At 41.0% G+C, this 25044-nt stretch overlaps 1 protein-coding gene across 1 annotated transcript in view; it reads left to right on the top strand.

Annotated features, from left to right (window-relative positions):
• The window catches only part of smog (G-protein coupled receptor 158 smog), a 113490-nt gene that overhangs the window by 35447 nt on the left and 52999 nt on the right, over positions 1-25044 (top strand). The window lies entirely within an intron of this gene.

Here is a 25044-nt window from a genome sequence, read left to right as displayed (position 1 = left end):
TCTGCACTGAAGGACCGTTGAACAATCAAAGACACTAGTATTATACAAATATAATAAATGTATTGCTACCAGTTTTTTTTAAATGAATTCAGTTAAGCACTCTTGTACGAGTGCCCTTGTATTTACCTGAATAGGCTATAATAGGGCAAAAGTTGTCTAGTAAACCAATTCTAGCCGCGTAATGCAAAAAAACATACACTCTTTATACTTCCCGTTATCGTTTCTACTTGTTTAGTAGATTTAATCTTCATCGTAATAGTTGTGCTTCCAGCATTACGAACATGTCTCCCATAGTAGAAATAGGAGTAGTTGCAATTCTTTTCGAGGAACTTGCTTCCCCCACTTCCATCGCCGCAGAAGAATTAGGGTCCACAGGATGCTAAAAATAATATCGCCCGTGATGCTCCCAAAAAACAATTGTGAGCGAATTATTGGTACCCATATCAATCAAGGAGATGTTCTGCAGCCAGAAGGTATAAGTATGATTTTTTTTGTTTCTGAGAAGAACGATACGTACCTATACGGCTCAATTTGTGTCTATACGTTTGCGCAAAAAATCTTAGATTGAAATATTGTCAACGTAGCACCTTGATTATCTTAAAGAAGGCTTATTAAGGCTGCGATATGTGGAAGAATTTTGGGTGATCGACATAAAAAGAACAAAAAACAGCCATACTGGAGAAGAATGTAAGAAGGTAGACAGTGCGAGGAGTAGCCAAACTGCTGAAAAAATGTTGCAAATGTATGATACATATAATATTTAAAAAATCATATATGTGTATTATATAAAATAAGTGGAAAGGGTAATTTGTTGGTGTAATTTTTCAGTGTCATATAAAGGTTATATATACATGTGCGTTTATATATATATATATATATATATATATATATATATATATATATATATATATATATACATATATATACATACATATATATACGTACATATATATGTACATATATATATATGCATATATGTAAACAATGATATAGGTTTTTAAAACATAGAAGCATAAAGAGAGGACACTTAAATATGTAGTTTTGACCGTCGTCATCGTTGGAATCTGATGATGACGGTCCTATCTCTCTATGACGGCCGTTCTGTCAAAACGTCAAAACTACATGTGTGTGTCCTCTCTTCATGATTCTTTGTTTCAAAAATCTATATCAGTGTTTCTATATACTTGTGCGTCGCCGAAGAGCGTTTTATTTCGAAGAAAAATAAAAAAAAGAAATAAATATATGTATATATATATATATATATATTGTCGCAAGGGGCGTTCCTTAATGGTGCGACACAAAGGGTATCGGGGAAAGTCAGAATTACTACACCGAGTGTTACCCAAACAATCGTTTATTATACAAAATACAGTTAAAATGCACCATTTACAAAGATATACGCAACTTATGGATGGCTAGACCCTCAGTACACCAACGCGCGTCCGTCGGGAAGGGAGTATGGCAGGGCGGACGCGGTCACAACAAGCATAACCTAGGCAGAGCCCTCGTCCGTCGGGAAGGAAGGGAGTATGGCAGGGCGGACGCGGTCACGACAAGCATAACCTAGGCGGAGCCCTCGTCCACCGGGAAGGAAGGGAGTATGGCAGGGCGGACGCGGTCACGACAAGCATAACCTAGGCAGAGCCCTCGTCCGTCGTTGAGTCAGAAATAGGGCACGCTGTCGCGACAAGCCCAACATAGCCGAAGCATCGTGCTCTACCGGTCACCGCCAGATAACCAACTGACTCTTACCTGGGAAAGGGTGTAGGCAGGTTGGACGCGGTCACGACGAACGTAACCTGGGCGGAGCCCTCGTCCAAGATGAGTCAAGAATAGGACACGCTGTCGCGACAAGCGCAACACTGCCGAAGCTTCGTGCCCTACCGGTCACCGCCAGATAACCACTGACTGCTTTTCGCCCCGCGATCAGGGCTTTTATACCCAACTTTGGAGCATTGTTGTTGGTCACGTGGGAGTTTTGGGGAAAAACCCTGAGGAGGAATACTATTGTTGTTGATCGCTTGGAAACATTGTCGTTGGTTGCTTGGGAGTTTTGGGGAAAACCAGGGAGGAATACTATTGTTGTACACCTGCAACAGTGCGTCGTTGATTGCTTGGGGTGGGTAGTCGGAGGAGCCAGGAAGGGAGAACCATGTCGCATACTTGCGACAATATATATATATATATACATTCAAACACGAAATCCCGCCAAACGGCGAATAAATACTCATATATACAGAAACATATATAAGGAAAAGGGATAGGAACACGTATAAAGGACGAACACAATAGAGGTGGGGAAGGCGGAATCGAACGGATCACAAGAGTAAAAATATCTCCTCAACCGGGACTCGAACACCGGATCTTTCCACTTGCCGGGCGGATGCTCTTAACCACTTGAGCTATCGAGGATAAGTAATTTACCCTGAGATGTGGCTCATCTCTTTCTTCTGGCTATGCGTGCCACGAAACGCACTGTTCTTTTCTTGTATGATGTTGTATGAATTCTAACCACTCTCCTTTCCTCTTGTGTATTGTCCATTTCTCCTTTGGTGGGTGAAACAGCCCCCTGACGCCATCTCTTGGCTAAAGAATCGGGGCGCTTGGCGACATATAAGACCCACGGATCTCAGGGTAAATTACTTATCCTCGATAGCTCAAGTGGTTAAGAGCATCCGCCCGGCAAGTGGAAAGATCCGGTGTTCGAGTCCCGGTTGAGGAGATATTTTTACTCTTGTGATCCGTTCGATTCCGCCTTCCCCACCTCTATTGTGTTCGTCCTTTATACGTGTTCCTATCCCTTTTCCTTATATATGTTTCTGTATATATGAGTATATATATATATATATATATATATATATATATATATATATATATATATATATATATTCACACATACATACATTATAAAAAATAATTGCTTTTTAAACATTTTTTATAATATCTATAAATATATCAACAGTTTTTATTCCTCGAGCATAGGCATCGTTTTGTTTAGTATCCAATACCATTGAATTTCAAAGGATACCAATTCCAACAGGCATCACATCAAATAGTAAACACCCTATCATTATTTATGATTACTATGATTGCCCCAGTCAAATAACTATCGGTCATCGCCAATAATCTACCATAAGTGATCGCATTATCTAACATCGGACACTTCCACTTGGAAGATCCGTGCTTTCGATCGCAAATCACAGCAGCATGGTGGTGGAACAGTCGAATATCGATCGGTAGCCTTCCTTCAGATACTCCGGCGATACCGCTCCCTCCAATAGTGAGGAGGGAGTGGAGGTGGAAGGCGGTGGAATAAAAGTGACTGGAAAAAAACACGAGGCGCCGGAGGCCGGAACAGGGTCATTTTCAATCTGAGACGGTGCGATCCCTCCCTTCCCCCACCCTCCCGCTCGACTGAAAAATTCAACCCAGCGTCAGGTCGCGCTAGCACGTCCGTGAGCGTAAACACAGGAAGACGTTCGCGCGCACACACACGCTTGAGCGTCCATCCACGCGTGTTCGTGCTCGGCGGGTGTACACTTACCACCTCTCGTGAACGTGGTCCCGGAGATCGATTAAACGTGCAAACTTGTCAAGGTTACGCTTGCGAATCATTTCCCGCGTGCATGCGCTCACGGGTGATAACCAAACAAGAGCCCACCCGCGCCTTCGTCCTTCCCCCCACGCAAAGGAAACGCAATCGATAGTCGACGCCCTCGCAGCATCGATGCCTGGCTGAAGTCACGAATAGAAGTAGACTCGTGGAGTCAGTTAGACGTTTATCGAATCGAACCCCGACCGAATCGACCACTATTTGAAGAAAAATCTTAGCGTTCAAAACTTTCGTCAGAATTATTGCAAGGGTTGTAATGTCGGCTCTCACAGTCTCTGACAATTCATGCAAGTATTAATAATTAAATGGATGCATCATTTCTCCTTTTAACCCCTAAGACGATTAATTGGAAAATATACGGATTATGTTCTTCGCTGATTGTACCAGAGCGTATTGTTTGAAAAACATTGCTCACTTCGAGGGCGACCAGGACGACGGTTGCTACATCCTATAAGGAACTTGTTCGTTATCAACGTACTGCTAGTAGTCGATATTTAACGCCGTATAAAAACATTATGTTATTCGAAAAATTAGGAAGTCAAGCGGATTTCTATTACGATGTGAGTCTTTTTTATAGTGGCCGCTTCATTCTGTCGATGCTCGATCTTTATTAAAACCTTCCATGTCATTATAATTCGTATTATGATAATGTTAGAATCTTTGTTTAGTTAATTTCTTTGTTACAAGGAAATTTAAATCCATGAAATAATTATTGCTTAAAATGTTCATCAGTAAAAAGATGAAAAAATATTAATCATGGATGAAACACAACAGTTAATTGTACAGTGATACTTATTATTTTTGGTAATAAACAATTAATAATATTTTTGAAACCACTCAGTCAGTTTTTTGAGTAGCTCTTTTACAGCTTCCAAGATTTGTTTCAATTCTCAATTCGTTTGCTGAGATATGCTAACCCTAGTCAATCCGAATAATGGTTTTATTGGTAAGGGTAGAGCCCGCCTTTTGCTAAGTCCTCCGGTGCATGGAATTCAGAGTAGGGGGGGAGGGTGTCCAGTCAGCTCCTTTTCATGCTCCAACAGGTAGTATCCCAGAAAAATTTAGTGACCAGAACATTACAATTCAATTTGAATATATCTTGAGGTATCACCCGGGTTTGAACCTAGGTCCTCTGACAAGTAACCGAAAGCTAAGTCACCGAAGACCCGAAGCAATACAAAGTTCCTCAAACGTATTTAACCAAAAATCAAAGAGTCATTTCGTCAGTCAGTAATCAGCATCCATAGTCTGAGAAATTAGATTAAGTATTAAACAAATAAAATCAGAACTCTAAGCTGATTGTAAACATTCGCCCCGCCACCAATTTCATTTTTGAGTACGTGGACGAGAGGTGAATTTACTGTCTCGACGGTGATTTGTCGATGCCGATTTCCCTGGCAATATCGATATTCTTCCTCGATAGATTAAGCATCATTTACCTTCATCTAAATATCCATACTATACTCTTTGTCCATACAAAATTTTCCCCTACTCTCCCAGTCTAAAACCCTACAGAAAAACAAGGCCATTTATTGAATTTCCGATTCCAGGCTGGGGACAAACAAGAGACAAAAAGAAATTAAAAATGGAAGATTCGCCGAAAAAATATATATTCCACGGGGTAGCATCAAGAGGTCTTTTTTTTCCTTTTTGAAAGCTTCGGGCGAACCGCAGTTGTTATCGTCGCCATCACTGCCTAACGCGCCCCCGCGTGTAAGGGAAATAAAAAGAAGAATCGCGCACGCGCCCTCCGCGGAGCGATGGGCGAGCAGACGGGGTCGTGTCCAATCGCCGAGGCTCATGTCCCGGGGTCGGAGGTCGTAAATCATGCATTATGCGGAATTACGGTAATTAGGGAAATCAATTGGATTAAGGAAGCATAGATGAGGCATAATTGATCGCCACCCGTCAATAATGTCGGCAAAATCGCGGACAAAATGCTTTATAAGTTGCGTGAGATTTGTGTGCAACCTGCCTCGCTCGCCGAGTGCCTTCCAAAAAAAATGAAGTTTAATTGATGTTTGCCTCAATAAAGCTGACAATAATACTTGATCATCTCACTTGCAGGAAAATGTCGCGCAGCCTATAGGCGAGACATCGTCACATTCGTGTCAGTGAACATCTATGAGAAATTATCTACAAAATTCAGCCATAGAGGAAAGGGAACAATTTAAGCCCAAGTGAAAAATGTTATCATTGATTATTTATAAATCATGGAAATTTATTTTCATTTTGACTTTACGAAGAAATAGGATATAAAAATGACATTTACCTAATGTACACATTATTTATTTGATGCTTACTTTTCAAACTCAGAATATTAAAATATAAATATTACGAGATTTTATCATAGAATTCAACATTTTGCTGATTGAAAAATTTTGAAGATACAAATTAAGATTTGAAATATTTCAAAACTTCAGTAAAAATCAAATAATTCGATTATGTTACATTCTCAAGCTATATAAGGCATTAGACATTGTAACGATTCGTATAAAGCTTCATATTTCTATTAACGAGCTCAAGTGCGCCAAATAAAAACGTACGAATGAGCATAATTGCATACCCCTTTATCGTGGCAAATACAGTTAAGTGTCTCAAACCATTGATTTTATTTTTTAATACCCATTTCATTGATGTTGTTACACACTGTAAAACTTTGAACAAATAAACGTCGCTCATAAAACATTGTTTTGATGACGATCGTCCAACCGAGCATATTATAAAAATTGAATATTTATTATATAATATTAATAATACAATAAATAACACTATTAACTATAGTAAATAAAAATCTTCAAATTGTTACAAAAATCAGAAACAATAGTTATCAATTCAGTGAATGTGGGAACTGTGTTTTCTCTATGGAACTTCATTCAAATCTTATCATCCTTATATTTTCCTATAGCAGTCGTGTTCTACCAACCTTAGACTTCGTAATTCTTTGCACAAAATCGTGATTCCTCTCATATCTTTTTATTGGAAAAATGAAAAATCAAATCACATAGAACAAACAGTGAATTAAGATGAGAAAGATGCACTTGGGATATTAAAAAAACCGTAAACACAGTAATCAACCCGAAGGTCGGTTTAGTAGGTGATGGTAGAGATCACCCAGTGCTAAGCCCTATACGGCGTGTGAAAATTCACACATCAGGGTAAGGGGGGCCAGTTCCTTTCCCTGTGCCGGTTATGGTTTCCCAGGAAGACCTGGTACCCGAAAAATCACTTTAGCTTGACTTGGGATATTATATATATTTTTTTGGATGTGCCTTCTCATAGTTTAAATGTATATCTCTAATACATATAATTATATTAAATTATCTATATTTTTGCTTTTTCATCTTCTGTGAAAACATTCCAATACAATCAGACGGACACCAAACGCAAAAATTCATGATATCGGATAGGTAAGCATCAAATACCTACAATGTCGGTAAATAAGAAAGCTTTTGATAATATATAACACGGTTACCACATTTTGAAACTTTTTTCCGTCAAAATTCTACTTTCCTAAATATAGATTATTTATTCCTCCTCCCCTCTCAAATCGCCATTTTAGCAAGAAAAATTGTACTCCCCAAATATTTCCAATCTCAGTTAGTGCCCCACAGGGGTATGTAATGTCACCACCCCTATGCAATATATTCATGAATGATATTCTCTAAACCGAGTCACTAAATAATTTCTTTTTGCTGATGATAAAACTCGACGATAACATCTTTTCATATCTGGATCAAGTTCATCAGACGACATGTAAGGAAACACCTAGATCTCTTTGCCGAAAGGGGACGCAAGTGGATAATTATAGCTAATCCCACAACAAAATATTAATAAGTAAGATGTTGCAGACAAAACAAAAGTAACGAATCCTCTCATCCTCAAGAATCATCATATTCCCACAGTCCAGTGCATCACATTTTTAGGCGTCCACTTAAACAACAGGTTAAGATTTACTCTTCAATTCAGTATTCGAACAAGTAAATTCAAATCATTAAGCATGGATCCATAGCTCCTTATTATGTAAGAAAATCAACCTATCACCGAACTTGAAAAAAATTCCCATACTCTTCCATCATCCGTTCTACCGTTAATAGCGCCAGTCCAACTTGGTCTTCCTTCCTCAAACCGTCTCAACTCACCCAATTACAGGCCCAACAAAAAACCTCATTCTTCTTTACGTTATAAGTTCGACATGATTTCACAGAAATAAATAACACGAAGAACTCATCGTTTCGTCCATTTTCGTTCGTCTCCTTCTCGAAGCTCCGAGTATTTACTCTAAACTAACACCAAATCCAAATTACCTCATCAATACCTTATGGAAATTTGACTAATATGACAAATTTAATCCACAGACAACCTCTTTTTTTCCATTGTTAAAACGAAAGTTACAATTCATCCATCCTGTACAAATTTCGATATAGTATTTGACCCCTTTTGTTCTTTTCCTTCGACCAAATCCACCATCAATAACAAACTCCATCCGTATTTTCTCCTACCAAAAAACAAGATTAATATGAGTAATTCAAACGAAAAACCTGTAGGGCAGCCAGTGCACTCAAGTGTAAACTAATACTTCACACGCCCAAGACAAAAGCCTACAACATAACGCGCAAATACCCTAATGTACCCCACCTATAACCAACAACCTATATGATAATATACGCTACTTTAGTACCCTAAACAAAATTAAAACTCTAGGCGCCCACCTGCTCAGGAATCCGAGCCGAACGGTGTCCTGAAACTAAGAAGATGAAATGAAATCTGAGAAAAACTACGTGGTGAGATGTATTCTAGTGAGTACTTAATACGCTTTATTGATCACAACGCTTTGATTGCATGAACCATATTGCCAGATCATCGCGCTTAGCTATTCGCGTGTCATTAATAATGCCTAACATAGTTCAGCCTGCTGCTCTTGTCGGCCTGGGTGATTTTGGAGCTTGTACTCGAGGAGCTATTTAATGTTCGTGCACGATGTTCAAACGAGCGATCGATCCCTGCGACCGGTCTAGAGTAAACATCTTTAAGCCTCAAGATGCGACTCAATCGGTTCCAAAGTAGTTGAGAGAAGGCGCTTATGGGGCATTTGCCTGCCTCTTCTCAGTCTGAGTCACATAAAGAGGGCCCTAAGCATGGATTAGGGAGGTATCTAAATCCGTGGAAGATCACTGGGGAGAGCATTAGGTACTAACTTGAGGAGGACCAAGGTGCATATCCGATGATCCTGGACACCCACTGACTGCTTTGCCCTAACTTGGTAATTTTTCGGTTCCAGATTGGGCTCGGTTCGTCCAGAGAAACGGTTGGTGGCCAATGGAAATGAACTTGGGCCTAAAACTGAAATCTATAACCCACACGCCCTATGCACGAGGCTAAGAGTATCAGCAGTAGCAGCCTTGGATAGTTAAATTTTCGACCACCATTTAAAAATTTTTTAGATCATAGACCTTCGCAGCGACTTTATGGAACTAAAGGGTGGTCTTCGATTGCTATTAAGCATTTAGCATCACATGGTGATATACATTTTAAACGCTGAGTTGAAATTTTTAGACAGGAACATTAATAAACGAGCAAAGACTAGAAAACACTTCACAAGGAGTTTGAACTTCTTAAATTATAAAAATGAGACAATTGTCAAAACGTATTAAACAGCGAATTGTAATTTTGCGGAGGATTTATGGCACTTAAATTAAAATTCCGAGTAAAGGAGAGTTGGTTGAAGCTTGATAAAGACAGTAAGCAAAAAAGTTACGCCTTGCACTGTTTTAATCAATACCGACAATGAAGTAATTATGATTAGGAAGAATCAGAGAAATTTTTTAAAAATTACCAATGAGAAAACTGTAATCAGACATAATTACAAGAAATTGCGAAGACAGAAGAACGACAGAGGAAGTCTCGGCTCAGACACTTATTACAAACCAATCTAGAGCTTTTAAATCAGCGATAATGACCCGGAAAATCTTAACAAGTTGAAAAAGTCTTGCGCCACCTCCAACTGAAATAATAACAAAGAATATCCCTAATCCAAGAAAGTTCCGGATCCGATTAATATACGAATCTTTTAACAAGGTACACTGTAAGCTGAGAGCTAATTGTAATTAACATCAGAGGGAATATTGGAGCGTTAAAAAAATCGATACACCTTCTGTGATGGTGGGCATTCACAAAGCCAAATTTCTCAAGGAGGCCTCTTGAGCCGTCACTCTCTCCGACGAGTCCTAACTCTTCCGAGATCCGTCTCATCCCTCCCGCCCCCCATACCACCCCCATCCCAGTCCCTTTCCTCCGACCGTCTTCCTCCGTTCCCTCGATCGCACCCCTTCCGCCCGCCGGGACCCTCGCCCCCCTTCCCCAAAATCCCCTCTCCGCCTCCACTCTCCGACAGATCTCGACCCTCATCCTCGGAACTCCCCGAGAGCACTTAATAATACTCCCGCAATGTTAAGCATTCGGGGTGGGGGAAGGATGAGGTGGGAGGCGGGAGATGGGACGGTGGCAGTAGTCCCCCTGCCTTGCCGAATTAGATTCCAATTTGTGACCGAGGCGGAAACCGCTACTCGCACAACCTCCTCCTCCTCTAACTCTCACTCTCCCTCGCTATACCTCCGCCCACACCCTCATCCCAAAACCCCTCCTCCTCGCGAACTTGTCCATCCTCCCTCCCTTAGTCGACTAACTGCGTGGGAGGGGTGAACTCAACTCCTTTCCCGGCGTCGCATTTCTCCTCAAACCTCAAAAAAAAATAAAAAAAAACATTTTCCCCTCCCTCAACTTCTTCCTCTCTTCCATCCCACGCCCCCCGCAAACTCACGACCCGCCCCTTCACTCACTCGCTCCTTTCCCCCCCTCCAGCCTATCTCCCCGGCACGTCGCAGATATAGCATTTGCATTCATTGGCATGCAGACAAGCACGTAAAAGTGGCCAAAGGAAGCAGGAGAGGAGCCATCTACGGACTGAGCATCCGACCCACCCCCGAACCCTCCTCCCACCCTCCCCACATCCCTCTCCCTCCCCAGCCACCGCAGCGCGTCTTAACAGGTCCCCGGAAAGACCATGCGGGATGGTGAGGGGATGGTTGCGGTGGCGGCGGGATGCGAACTTTTTAACTACCAGTCCACTGTCGACTTTTAAGACTCGAATCCTTTCTTGGTCAAAAAAATTAAAAATGTTCCATTGGAATACGTCATATAATTTTCTTCACTTAAAATATTTTCAATTACCTCTTGATCCTAATCACGATATTTTGTTGCCTTTCTCTTTTTTTTACCTTTTTCGAGAAATATACATGTATATATCTGTATATACATGTGTATATATATATATATATATATATATATATGCTTTCATAGACGTAACACGGAAGTGCCGAATAGTACAATACACAGTAACACATAATATAGAAACACAAAAAAAGAGAACACTCACACGTACTTCTATATCTTCAGAGGAAGACGGATTGTTTCCGTCGAAATATCAAGAAAATACGTGTGAGTGTTCTCTTTTTTTGTGTTTCTATATTATGTGTTACTGTGTATTGTACTATATATATATATATATATATATATATATATATATATACGCCACACTCTACCCACCGAACTACCGCGACCTATATATATATATATATATAGGTCGCGGTAGTTCTGTGGGTAGAGCGTGGGACAGCTGACCGGAGGGTCCCGGGTTCGATTCTCTGGCAAGGCACCCTGGGCACCTGCAGCTCCACCCAAGCTGAAGTGATTCTCGGGTGCCAGGTCTTCCTGGGAAACCATAATCGGCACAGGGAAAGGAACTGGCCCCCCACGCACGCCGATTTTCACACGCCGTATTGGGCTTAGCACTAGGTGATCTCTACCATTACCTACTAAACCGACCTTTGGGTTGATTACTGTGTTTATGTTTACATATATATATATATATATATATATATATATATATATATATACACACACACATATATGTACATATCTATACTATTTTATTTATACACATATATATATATATATATATACACATACACATATATGTACATATCTATACTATTTTATTTATACACATATATATAATTATATATATAGACACATCCATCAAGGTTGAATAAAAATATCTTTTATAATCCATGATGACAACAAAATATGTAATGCACTTAATAAGTATTTTGCATAAGAAAAAGGCCCGCTTTGGAGAATTCGGAAAAGAATTGCGAACCGACTCGCATGAGGCAGTTTGAGCCGACTGAATCCAACCTCAAGGGTGGAAGGAAAGGATGAGGGGGTGGGTTGTTTAGGAGGAAAAGGCTCGGGGTTCATGGCATTGGGGAAAGAGAGAAGGCTGAGGGGGCGTTGTCTGAAGTAAGAAATCTGTGGCAGTTGGGCCATGAGGGAAGGGAAAAACGCAAGTGAAAGGGAAGAGTGTAGGCGCAGAAGAAGGGGAAAGAGCGTGGAGGGGTAACAAAGGAGAGAATGAATCGATGGCGGAAAGATGGAGGAAGGAAAGGCGGAGAGGGAATGGAAGGGATGATTCAGAGATAGCAAAGGGCAGGGAAAAGTGTATTAAAATTAAATTACGACGATGGCATTGATATTCACCGGAAAAGGACGGGTGGTTCCCCAAATATCTATACTAGGATCACATTATTGGGTCGTTATACTTAGTTCAAACTTACAAAATAAAATAGCATTCAAGTTATCGACCTTACTGAACCACAATGTAGATTTTTCAAGACGATGCATCTATGCCTTTCGTCGGGAAAGTCAATACATATTCTACATTTCAATCTGGCTGCTGGTGGCATTACATTGAGGTTTATAATTTGAAAATTATTTTGCATTACGCTATCCACTTTGAAGAATAAAATAGTATACTTCGATCATAGCTTATTAAAGTATTACTCTTACCCAAGATTTCTTGATACCATCTTATAAACCTGATTAAGAATAGTTAAAATCCCAAACGCCCAAAAAATTCAGGCTAGGTACAGGGTGTCAATTGCAATAAGTATCTATTGTAACAGAAAAAGTTGAAAGTTACCGATATACCACGTGATCATATGCATATAATGCATTTATTGAATCTATTCAAATGATCTTTTCTTAAGGAACCCACCAAATCAAACATAAAATTAAAAGCGCGTCTTTATCGAAACTGGAGGCATGCCGTTGGATTAAAGGTCCAATCGCATGGACCTTTTTTCCAATTGCATGCCTCCGGTTTCGTAAATTAACAATATTTCCACTTTGGCAAGATTGATTCCTATATTTCAAGCCGCAGTATTCTCAAATCACTGCGGTCAATGGATGAATTAGGAGCTTGGAATATATCATGCGGTGACTGTGTTTGGGTTGATAATATCAACTATAAGACTCAATGGAAAATTGAGATGACTAGGTTTGTGAAAGTGAATCTCACGTTCCGATTCGCACCCACCGGACGAGGTCACTGATAATGATGAAAATGGCAAAATCAGTCTACCAAAGCCTCTTTCATAACAGTGCTAAGTCTAGCATTCCAGGCTAATGAAAATGAGATGGAAAGCGAGACGCAATCACATTTTCCTCCATTCTCATGCGCGATTCAATACCAAGCTCCTTCTGGTCACCGCAAAATATAATTTCAAAAACAAAACATTTTTCTCAGGAAAAAATTTGTGATAATGATGAGGAGCTTTGTGAAGCGGGCCGGAGGTTCCGACAAATAAATAGTTTGAGAAGAATATTTTTTCATGAGTGATTTTCTCAAAACATCGTATGGGGTTTCCACTCACACAGTTTAAAACGCAACAAATATTAAAATAAATAGCTTTTTTTCTTTCTTTGGAGCATTTTTCTCACCTACTCTAACACACAAAAAATAATTAATCTCACTTAGGCCTTGTGATTCGTATTTCTTGCTCATCCATTAAAACGCATTCAACCAATACATCCCACGGCAATGCTACGAGCAACAGTTAAACTGATCTGGTTTAAGACTAATCATTAACTGTTATTTCGATTAACCACTTCAGCGGAATTCATTCATCATCGCGGTAAAAGTGCACGTATGGCACCAATGGATAAATCTTAATTCGTTATCATGGTGTTTCAATTTTGCTGAGAGATACAGAAGAATCAAAAGAGTTAATTAAATTATGTAAAAACGCACAATTAATAAAAAAAGGATGGATGCAGGAAGTTGTGCTTTGAAATGAAAGTATTGGTTCGTTAACCTCCAAACAAATTCGAAAGGCTAAACGAACAATTTTAGATCATGTCGGAGAGGAATTTCCAGGATAGGGATGGCTGAAATTTAAAAAAAAATTGAAACGAGGTATTTAATTTTCATTCATATTTTCAACGTTAGGTAAATTTCAAAGCTGTTGCCTCAATGAATATACTTGTAAAGCATCACTCGAAACTGCACGAAAACATTCAAAATACCCTGCGTGTATCCAGGTGAACTACTTTTGTGATGATTATTGGAGGAGGCTGCAGAATTTTCTCACCGGTACGTGGACTTTAAACCGGAGTGGGTGCGGGAGTGCTGTCAGAGCATGTCAATATTACACACCTAGGTGCAGAGTCACAGAGGAGAAAATGGGAAGACGGGACGGATTGAGTTCGAGGAAGTTATGACCTGCGATGGAGGAGTAAAATATAGCATGACGTTTGAAATACGGCTCCTGGATATGATCATAGGTCTGGAAGATCTGGGAGCCTTCGAGTGCAAAGGCGGTCAGTTGACTGCCATGCACTTTCTCGAATTTGAGAAACTTGTCCTCATCAAATGAATGGTGCGAAAACATTTGGTTCAAAAAGTAAAGGAATCGTTGCTCTGATCAAGCCTCAGCTTCAATACATGTTTAGCAATTGGGATCCTACGCAGAAGGACCTGAATTCGGAATTAAATAGGATGCAGATTAAATATGCTCTTTTCTTGAATAATCGTTATTAAAATACCAAATGCTTAGTGTTATAAATGGTTCGCCTAAGTTAGGAGCCATTGAAAGCACAAATACTATAATTACGGCTTAATTTATCAAATAAATATATATTATTTCAGTTCTACAACGCCGACAGAGAGGAAATTATTGTACCCCTGCATTTTTTACATTAACAGGAGAGATCATTGTTGAGGGAAAATGACTGCCGATCAGAGCGACACAAGGAATACATTTTCCCTCGCAGAACTCGTGACCTCAAGAGTAAGAAATATCGCGCGGCACAATTTGAGCTGCCACCAAATAACATGATACGGAACGCTCATGAAACCAATTACGCTGATGGCTGGTGACATATAATCCCCTGAAATACGTCATCCTGAGGTCTAATAGGGTGAGATGTAATAGCAAATTCACACGAATCTATCAGCTAACACACCCCTCTATAAAATTATGAACCAAGAATCGCATAAAATTAGATATTTATTTATTTTATTTTAAAACATTATTCACAGCCATTTTACTGTGAAAAATGTAGCAAACATGAAAGAGGACAAAATACAATAACAGCATAACAATAACAACGAAAACCGAGCATGGACGGGGGAAAATTTTAATTTATTGAAAGGTGGGATAAAGCTTGGGTGGTGAAATTGTTGCATGATAAATTAAAAGGATCGACAGTGTGAGGGAGTGAATTTAGAAGGGAGGAGAGGCGAGATAACAGTGAGCGCTTGGTGAGAGATATTCTAGGAATAGGCAGATGGAGTAGGGAGTGGGTGCGGGTGGATCGGGTTGGTATCCTGAAGTTGAAGAAAGAGAGCAGTTCAGGGTAATCAATAGACGAGTTTAGGGTGTTGTAGAGGCGTTTTAAATCAGCTTTAAGTCTGCAGCTTTGGGGACTAGAAATGGATAAGGAAGACAGAACAGCATTTGAGGACATATTGCGGTAATGTGGGACTCGGTGTTTGACTATTTTGGCAAAGAAGTGAGAGATGCAATCGAGGGATTTAAGATTAGTTGGGGATGAGGTGGACTAAGTTTGGGAGCAATATGATACGATGGGAAGGGCAATTGTTGAGAAGTACGAATGGAGTGTCATTGGATCTTTAATTGCTGTGAAGCGGTAAAGAAGGCCTAGTAGGGACATTGCTTTATTTTTTACAGTCTATATGTGGACGGAGTAATTTAGTTTATGGTCAGTTAAAACGCCAAGGTCTTTCATGGTTGTTACTCTATTTCAAAGAGTTAATTGAGCAGTTAGATATCATTATCATTTCAAACCAAACAGTGAAAAGTCAATGAAAGAAGGCACTGAATGTTATTAAATGAACAGAATACGCCACACTCTTGCACATGCATGCATAACGCAATTGCTAGTCCACACCGTTTTAAGTGCATGCTCCTACTTACCAAGCACGTAAAAACAATCGATTGGATCGCCGTGAAATCGTGCATGATCAATTTTTATAAACCTTCATTTCCCCGAACGACTAATTCATTCATCAATCCTCCATTACTAATCAAATTAACATTTAATCCCTATCATCCCTTAACAGCTATGGACAATTAAACTTTAAATCTCATCATCCATGTTAAGAGTGCTGACTTGACAATATCCAATGCAAATAATTTATTAACTGCTTTTATTTAATATAATCAACCGATAGATTTCCAGAAAACAAATAGAAAGTATGAAAGACCTCTTGAGGGAAACAACAGCAACTCTACTACTCACTGTATCGCTCGCTTGGTTATCGTGATCTCCATTTCAAAACACGCATTCATTTTTTATCGCCATTTAGACACATGCGATACTACACATAACTACGTTCTCTCTTTGCCAAAATAGACTCCCAGTTATCCGGTTACTGAGATAACAGATCACTGTTCTGATAAGCACGAATGGCCGGTTAAGCCGCAAACACTTTCAAAACTTCATTCAAAGGAAGTAAATTGAATTGAATTCATGTGCGAATTTTATTATTCTAGGGACCTTTTTCATCGTAAGAGAAAGGGACTATAGTGAAAACAACATATTTTAGGATATAATACTTTTACACACTGGCTCATATTGAATTTACGGTTTCGGTAGGAAGGGCGCCGCAGTCGAATCAAAACCAGAGTTTATTTTAAATTCAGAGCTTCGGACCTCAATCAACGCATCACTATTACTTTTTTATTTGAGAAGCTGGGATAACAAACAGTTTACATATCATTGTTAATAATTCTCTGAATAAAACGAGACTATATTTAAGATCCGGGTTTTTGAGGTTAAACTGAATGGGAAAAGTCTTGTAGTTTAGTTACTAAGGGCAAGTCCTAAAGAGTGTTTGCCTGTGCATTATGACTTTTTTATCCTTTATCCTCAGTTTTTGTTCAAATATATCTGACGGTTATAATTTCGCGTAAGTGTAGGCAGCATAGGAAATGCAGCTGACTCTTACTCTTATGTAGGTATCAGACGGCGGGGGCTTCCACGAAATGATTTCAATTTCCATGATCTCCTAGCTTCAATATAACAAACTACTTTCACAAGAAGATCGAAATTATTGTTACATCCCAACAATCTCCCGTTAAAAGTATACGTGTTTTGCAACGTCGATGCCATTATTTCATAGTCACAGAGAAAACTCCTGTAAGCGTTCCTTTTTCCCTCTGTAAAAAATGGCTGGCCCGTGGGAGAGGCTTTTGGGTACCGTTTACCACGACGTTGGGCCTTCGCTCCACTGTCGCATCCACGAAAGCATACTTCCACATTCATTACACCTACACCGCAGGTCTTATTCAGTTGACGATGAATGCCGATGAGTGTGCCACGCAAGTGGAGAAAACGGATGATTATAAGTTTCCATTGCACACTGCACGGCACTCCTTTTAGTACAGAAAACGCTTCTCACTTTTGCGGTATCAACTGATCACTGTGGGCTGCATGGTGAAATCATATACGCCTTATATTAAAAAAGAGTGCATTGGTGCTTTAAGTCTAATCGAATCTTTATACAAGTATTTACCCACAAAACTCAGTAAAATATTGGGTGATCGGAGTACTTGAAGATATCTCGTATACTGAGATGAGCACTAACTTCGCCTAAAAACAACCTTCGTGTTAATTAATCGCATACCTACATTTCCATTTTCCGATTAATGGGTGAACTACACAGTAATACGATATATTAAATCAACCGTGTCCAGCGAGGCGTGGTTGAACGGAATTTCATTAGTGGAGAACAGTTTGTATTGTCAAGTGGATGGTAATAACTAGAACCGGTGAAGGTAAATGATTTTTAAACTTTGAAATTGATACATTTTAACATATATATAGATATACAGGGTTCGTCCGGAAAATAAGTGTACTGAGCTCAGGAAAAAAAATTTATTACAGTTTTACATATCTTAAGCTAATATTCCTCAAAATAGGACCCTTGTGAGTCGATACACTTGTTTCAGCGGCGTTCCCATTCCTGGAACGCTCCCGCGAAGGCATCATCGGGAACCTCTCGAAGACACGTCGTCACGGCCTCTTTGACGGCGTCCAAAGTCCCGTATCGCGTTCCTTACAAACTCCTCTTTATCTTCGGGAACAAAAAGAAGTCCGGTGGTGCCAAGTCCGGGCTGTAGGGCGGGTGCGGCAGCGTTGCCACGCCGTGCTTGGCCAAGAAGCCGACACGACAAGCGCGGTGTGAGACGGCGCATTGTCGTGATGCAGCCGCCAGATGTTTTTGATCGCTGGCCGGACGCGGGCGACTCGTTTTCGAAGCCTGTCGAGCACTTGGACGTAAAATGCAGCATTTACAGTTTGTCGTTCAGGTACAAATTCGTAGTGGACGGCTCCCCTTTTGTCAAAAAAGACAATGAGCATCGCCTTGATCCGAGATTTGCTCATGCGAGCTTTCTTTTGACGGGGTGATGATGGGGTGTGCCACTCCGCACTTTGTCTCTTCGACTCCGGGTCGTACTCAAAGATCCACGTCTCGTCACCCGAAACAACGTTCTCTAAAAAATGTGGATCATTTTTGCAGTGATCCGCAAGTTGTGTCGCGATTTCCAAACGATTGAGTCTTTGATCATCACTGAGCACTTTCGGCACCAACTTTGCACAAATTTTTCGCATCTGTAATTGCTCCCTAATAATCTCGTGCACTATTGTTTTTGGCACATTACACTGCTCTGCTATCATCCGAACACTAAGACGACGATCAGAGTTCAGTACATCGCGAACTTTTCGCACATTTTCGTCGGTGAGTGTCGTTGATGGGCGTCCAGGCCGTGGTTCGTCGTCGACCTCTTCTCTGCCCTCCACGAACATCTTGTGCCACCGAAAGATCATTTTTCTGGACATGGCTGACTCCCCGTAAGCCTGGTTAATCATACCGACAGTTTCGGTAGACGATTTCCCAAGCTTTACCGCAAATTTGATGGAATAACGCTGCTCCAAAAACTTCGGCATCGCGTTCCGTGACGTGGGTCGAGCGTGGAGGTTCGCGTTAACAGAGCTCCTCACTACACCACAGCTCAGAGCCGACTGCCTTTTTCAGCGTCGCTTGCCAACATACCCCCCTCCAATCGTAGCCCGTCAGAGCGGTGCTGGGCGCGCCTGGAGCGGCGGGAAAAAATCAGTACACTTATTTTCCGGACGAACCCTGTATATATATATATATGCAACCAGTTATATCTATACCATATATAATTATATATCAGGTTGATAATACAATATAATTTGCGCAATAAAAAGTGTGAGCGTATCTCTATCAGTTAAGGGTGGGTTTTGATGTTCCCTGGGGTCACTACTGAACTCCTAATTTCTAACTGGCATGGAAAGAAAGTAAAACCCAAAGCCGTACACTTAAGGGCACTTATAGGTGGAATATAGAAGGGGGTGGGAAAGTTATTGTTTGGCGGGAAGCCAGAATCATTCTTCTCTGAAGAGGCCTGCTTAGCAGGCGAAACACCTGGTGTCAGGTTTTTCGGCACTTTCCCCTCCAGCACTGTACTTTTGTGTCGTCCGAGTTTGAGTGACGGGTCACTGGCGCCGGGTTTCCAACCCCGTAAACCCTGTGTGTGTGTGTGTGTTTTGTGACTTGCGAAGGTCAATTTGTTTGCAAATACCTGAGCGATGGAGTAAGTGTTATATAATTTTTATTTTATTTTTTCATTTTTTTGAGTGACGGGTCACTGGCGTCGGGCTTCCCGCCCCGTAAACCCTGCGTGTGTGTGTGGTTGCGACTTGTGAAGGTCAATTTGTTGTGCAAATACCTGATCAAGGGAGTAATTGTTTGAACTATTTATTTTATTTTACATTTGTTTGAGTGACGGGTCACTGGCGTCGGGCTTCCCGCCCCGTAAACCCTGCGTGTGTGTGTGGTTGCGACTTGTGAAGGTCAATTTGGTGTGCAAATACCTGATCAAGGGAGTAATTGGTAGAACTATTTATTTTAATTTTCATTTGTTTGAGTGACGGGTCACGGGCCTCTGGCTTCCCGCCAAACAATAACTTTCCCACCCCCTTCTATATTCCACCTATAAGTGCCCTTAAGTGTACGGCTTTGGGTTTTACTTTCTTTCCATGCACTCGGCCGTAGTACGTTCTTTATCTATTTATTAATGATGGCCTCCAAGTCAACCGAACGTAATCGATATCACCGGCTTAAGACCAACATCCTTAAAATCGGTGCGGACATTAACTTTCTCAAAAACTGCCAAAGTAACGGAATTCTCCCCCGATTCATCTCCTCGACCACCTTCGGAAAAAACCAATTTTCCCGCTATGATTCCATGATAAAAAACCGTATTTTGAAGTCTGAAATCCAATTCCTTTACGCAAAAAGATCAAAACTTGAAATTGAAGCCTACAGTATTCATCTTAAGTTAACGGCAGGTCTGGATTCAATTGAATTTACCGAGTGGTTAGAATATGATAGGAAAGTCCATTCAGTCAGCATCCATAAGCTACGGCAAAAACAATTCTCACTTTCCAAGAAATTCTCCTCCCTCAAGGACGAAAGCACCCATCCTCATGTTGCCAAGGCGGATCAATTCCCTTTTGTAGTTAATCTTTCCGAGACCAGCTTCTCCCGTGAGGAGTTACTTTTACTAAACCGAGGCCTGAATTTCAGTGTTAAACCCCCAAAACCACCCTTGAATGATCTCATTGCACACATAGAATCTGCCATTAAATACCTTGATATGGGAACCAAGAATCAAATCCGGACTTGCTGTGGGAACCAAATTAGGAAAAACCTTACGCAAGTCCCCAACAAGAGTGTACAACCTCCGAGAAACCTCTTTCCTCTTATCCGCTCACTTCGTAACAAAAACTGCTTCTACTTAAAATCTGACAAAGGGAATTCCTGTGTTATTCTAGACAAAGACACCTATCTTCAAAAAATGCAATCTCTTATTGACAATGGTCCCTACACCAAAATCTTAAAAAACCCCCTCAACAAAATGATCCTAAGCTATAAGTCTGCATTAACTAATTGCAAGCACCTAATCGATAAAAAACTTAAATTCAGACTTAATGTTTCGAACCCACACCTCCCACACCTATACGGACTCCCAAAAATACATAAAACAGATTGCCCTATGCGCCCCATTGTGTCCGCCATCAATTCTCCCACCTACGAAATATCCAAGTGGCTTACGGGTGAATTCTCCAAGATTGGGTTTCAAAGTTCATCCAATATCAGAAATTCCATCGATTTCATTGAAAAAATCAAAAACATCACTCTTACGGACCATGAGATTCTTGTGTCCTTTGATGTAGAGTCACTCTTTCCAAGTGTTCCAATCCCGGATACCATAACATTTGTGGCGGAGTGGCTCCAGTCTAAGAACATTTCCCCGGTAGAAATTAGAGAATACATCCTCCTGACCAACCTTGTTATGAGTAACAACTATTTCTCCTTCAACAATTCCTTTTACCAACAAGACTTCGGCACCACGATGGGAAATTCCCTTTCTCCATTTCTAGCAAACCTGTTCATGTCCGGCTTTGAAGAGCAATGTCAAGGAAAATTTACCTACTTCCCAAAAGTTTGGTTTAGATATGTAGATGATATATTCGCAGTCTTTGATACCAACTCATGCTCTTTAGAAGCATTCCAAAACCAACTTAACAGCCAATACCCCTCAATCAAGTTCACAGTCGAATCTGAAACAGATCGGTCCCTCCCCTTTCTTGATCTTAAGATATCCAGAACCCCCTCCAACCACCTCTCATTCAACATCTACAGGAAACCAACCCACACCAACAATTACATACACGAATCTTCTTTCGATCACAAAACACACAAATTCGCTGCCTACCACTCCCTAGTACATAGGCTCCTCAATGTACCTTTGTCCAAAGCGGATTTCATAACAGAATTAAAACACATAAAACACACGGCTGTGGTGAACGGCTACTCAGAAAAGCTCATTGATAACATCTTAAAAAAACACAGGAACAAAAGACATCTCCAAAATAACACCACACTGTATACACCAGGTGACAAGAAATTTGTCAAACTACCTCACCACCCACAACTAACAAAAGGTCTTCCTTCTATCTTCAAAAAAATCAATTACACACCCACATTTGTTAGTCAAACTAAACTGAAACACCTATTTGTTAATCCAAAAGATCCTATTGAGACCCTAGACAAATCTGGAATTTACAAAATCTCCTGCCCACATTGTGACCTTTCTTACATCGGGCAAACTCGCAGAAATATTCGCACACGCTTTAAAGAACACGCTGCATGTTACAGACTGGGAAATTTCAACAAATCATCCGTCGCCCAACACATACACGAAAACTCACACAACATCAAAATTGAAGACCTACAGCTATTGAAACATGTGCCTAATCACCTACTCGACCATTACGAAAGTCTGTACATTAACAAAACAAAAGAAAAACTCATGAACAGTGACAAAGGCCCAATATCGTCATCCTTGTTTTCAATCTCCCTTCCGGAATCATGACCGTCCCTTCCCCAACGGTCAAACGACCACCCCCCCCCCCTTCGACCTTCAAATTTCCCAAGAATCGTACCTGCTCCTGTTGGCCCCTCGCCCACCCACCCGTGCTTCCCCCCCCATAACCTTCCCCCGTCCGTTACCATGCCCCCCCTCCCCTACTTAACTGTTACTTACATATTTTGGCTCCGACTAATCATTCTTCTCTGAAGAGGCCTGCTTAGCAGGCGAAACACCTGGTGTCAGGTTTTTCGGCACTTTCCCCTCCAGCACTGTACTTTTGTGTCGTCCGAGTTTGAGTGACGGGTCACTGGCGCCGGGTTTCCAACCCCGTAAACCCTGTGTGTGTGTGTGTTTGTGACTTGCGAAGGTCAATTTGTTTGCAAATACCTGAGCGATGGAGTAAGTGTTATATAATTTTTATTTTATTTTTTCATTTTTTTGAGTGACGGGTCACTGGCGTCGGGCTTCCCGCCCCGTAAACCCTGCGTGTGTGTGTGGTTGCGACTTGTGAAGGTCAATTTGTTGTGCAAATACCTGATCAAGGGAGTAATTGTTTGAACTATTTATTTTATTTTACATTTGTTTGAGTGACGGGTCACTGGCGTCGGGCTTCCCGCCCCGTAAACCCTGCGTGTGTGTGTGGTTGCGACTTGTGAAGGTCAATTTGGTGTGCAAATACCTGATCAAGGGAGTAATTGGTAGAACTATTTATTTTAATTTTCATTTGTTTGAGTGACGGGTCACGGGCCTCTGGCTTCCCGCCAAACAATAACTTTCCCACCCCCTTCTATATTCCACCTATAAGTGCCCTTAAGTGTACGGCTTTGGGTTTTACTTTCTTTCCATGCACTCGGCCGTAGTACGTTCTTTATCTATTTATTCTAACTGGCATGACACAGGACATCCATGGACTCCATAATAAATGTATAGATAACTAATCTTTAGCTCAACATAGTTTTCTCTTCTTTAATTTCACCCAAAAGACCTGTTATTTTCCTCCCTCCACCTCACTGTCCCATTCTCTCCTTCAATACCATCTTTAGCATCCCATTATTTCTCAGTATCTCCTGCATCTGCCTGCCCTGCTTTCGAACTTCTCCCAACAACCTTCTCTTATTGTGCCCAAAAGTTCATCGTGGATTCATCCCATCTTCAAGGTGGAATTGTTAGTATAACATGTTAATAATAACTACTTTTTTAATCAAAGGAAGGATTGGTTACAGATTGAGAAATTATGCCCAAAGCGTCCAAAAATAAGATATGCTAAGGTATCGGCTAAGGGGTTATATAATCTTTAGTCCTTTGACGAAGGCAAGTATCTAAAATATTTCGAAATAATTCCTCTCCTTGTCATTCCCACGCTCTCGGCTCTCACGTCCTCGCGGCACGTCCGGTCGGTTTGTCGCCACGAAGACTCCAACGGGATCTCCTAAACCATAAGCCCACCTCATCGGATACAAAGACCTTTTCCCACGGGACACTAAGCGCCAAATATTCGACTGCTCAAAAAAAAAACCCCGACGAGGAAAGAAAAACACAGCATTGTCCATACCGAGCGTGTCAAAATTAAACGCCTCCCCTCCACCTCCGGATCGCCCTACGTCAAGAGAAGAGGACCCGTGTCGCGAGCCCTCCCGTCGTGTTAATTTTTTCTCCTTCCCCCACTCCTCCTCTATAGAGAGAGAGAGAGAGGTGGAGGGGAGAGGGATATGGGAAAGGGGAAGAGAAGAGCTGGGTGTAACGGAGAGGGGAGAGAGAGAGAGGGAGAGTGGTAGACAAACTGCGCCTCTCAGATGAACCGGAATTAACGCCTCATTTGCGGCCGTTGAAGGGGGCTGCGGAAATCCATTAAGCCTAATATCATCTCTCACAAAAGAGGCGAGGAACACCCGTCCCTCTCTCCCTCTATGTTTTTTTTGGTTTGTTTCGTTCGACGCGAAAGGTTTCGCGTTTAATCCTTTTTTTTTCCTTTTGTCCGTTGATTTTTTTTTAAGCGACGAATTAGTGTCAGTTTTTGTGAGGCGTTTGGAGCAGTAAATTGCGGCGATCCGACTGCAGAGAGTGCGAGTGAGAGAGGTTATATTTGTTCGCGTCAATTGGATGGAATTTACGGCAAAATTTTTAATTACCTACTGCGGAAGTTTCACGCACGTCCCTGCCCAAAGGAAGAATGATCACTAGGGCCGAAGGTTTTCGAACGTTTTTTTTTTAAAGATTTGTAAGAAAATTCACAGGGACTATTATTATCGATAAATATGCCAACTGACTCACCGTGATAGAACTGCGCGATGGATATGAATGACTGTACGGTGTGCAAGACAAATTCTGGGAGCATGCGCTGACCTCGACCACAAAACCTCTTGTGAATTATATTTCAGCAAATGAGAAAATGTCCATAACCTGTGTTTACCTACCGACGTACACACATGTCTGTTTATTTTCGGAAGGTGGGCGTGGTCTTCTTAAGTAGTTAGCTTCATTACAGACTAATCAACCCGAGGGTTGGTTTTATCAGCTCAGATTAGAGCGCACTCCGAACTA

Source organism: Hetaerina americana, unplaced genomic scaffold, assembly GCF_022747635.1.
Source record: "Hetaerina americana unplaced genomic scaffold, ioHetAmer1.1.p SCAF_5, whole genome shotgun sequence".
NCBI lineage: Eukaryota > Metazoa > Arthropoda > Insecta > Odonata > Calopterygidae > Hetaerina > Hetaerina americana.
This window is presented reverse-complemented; position numbering and strand designations above follow the sequence as displayed.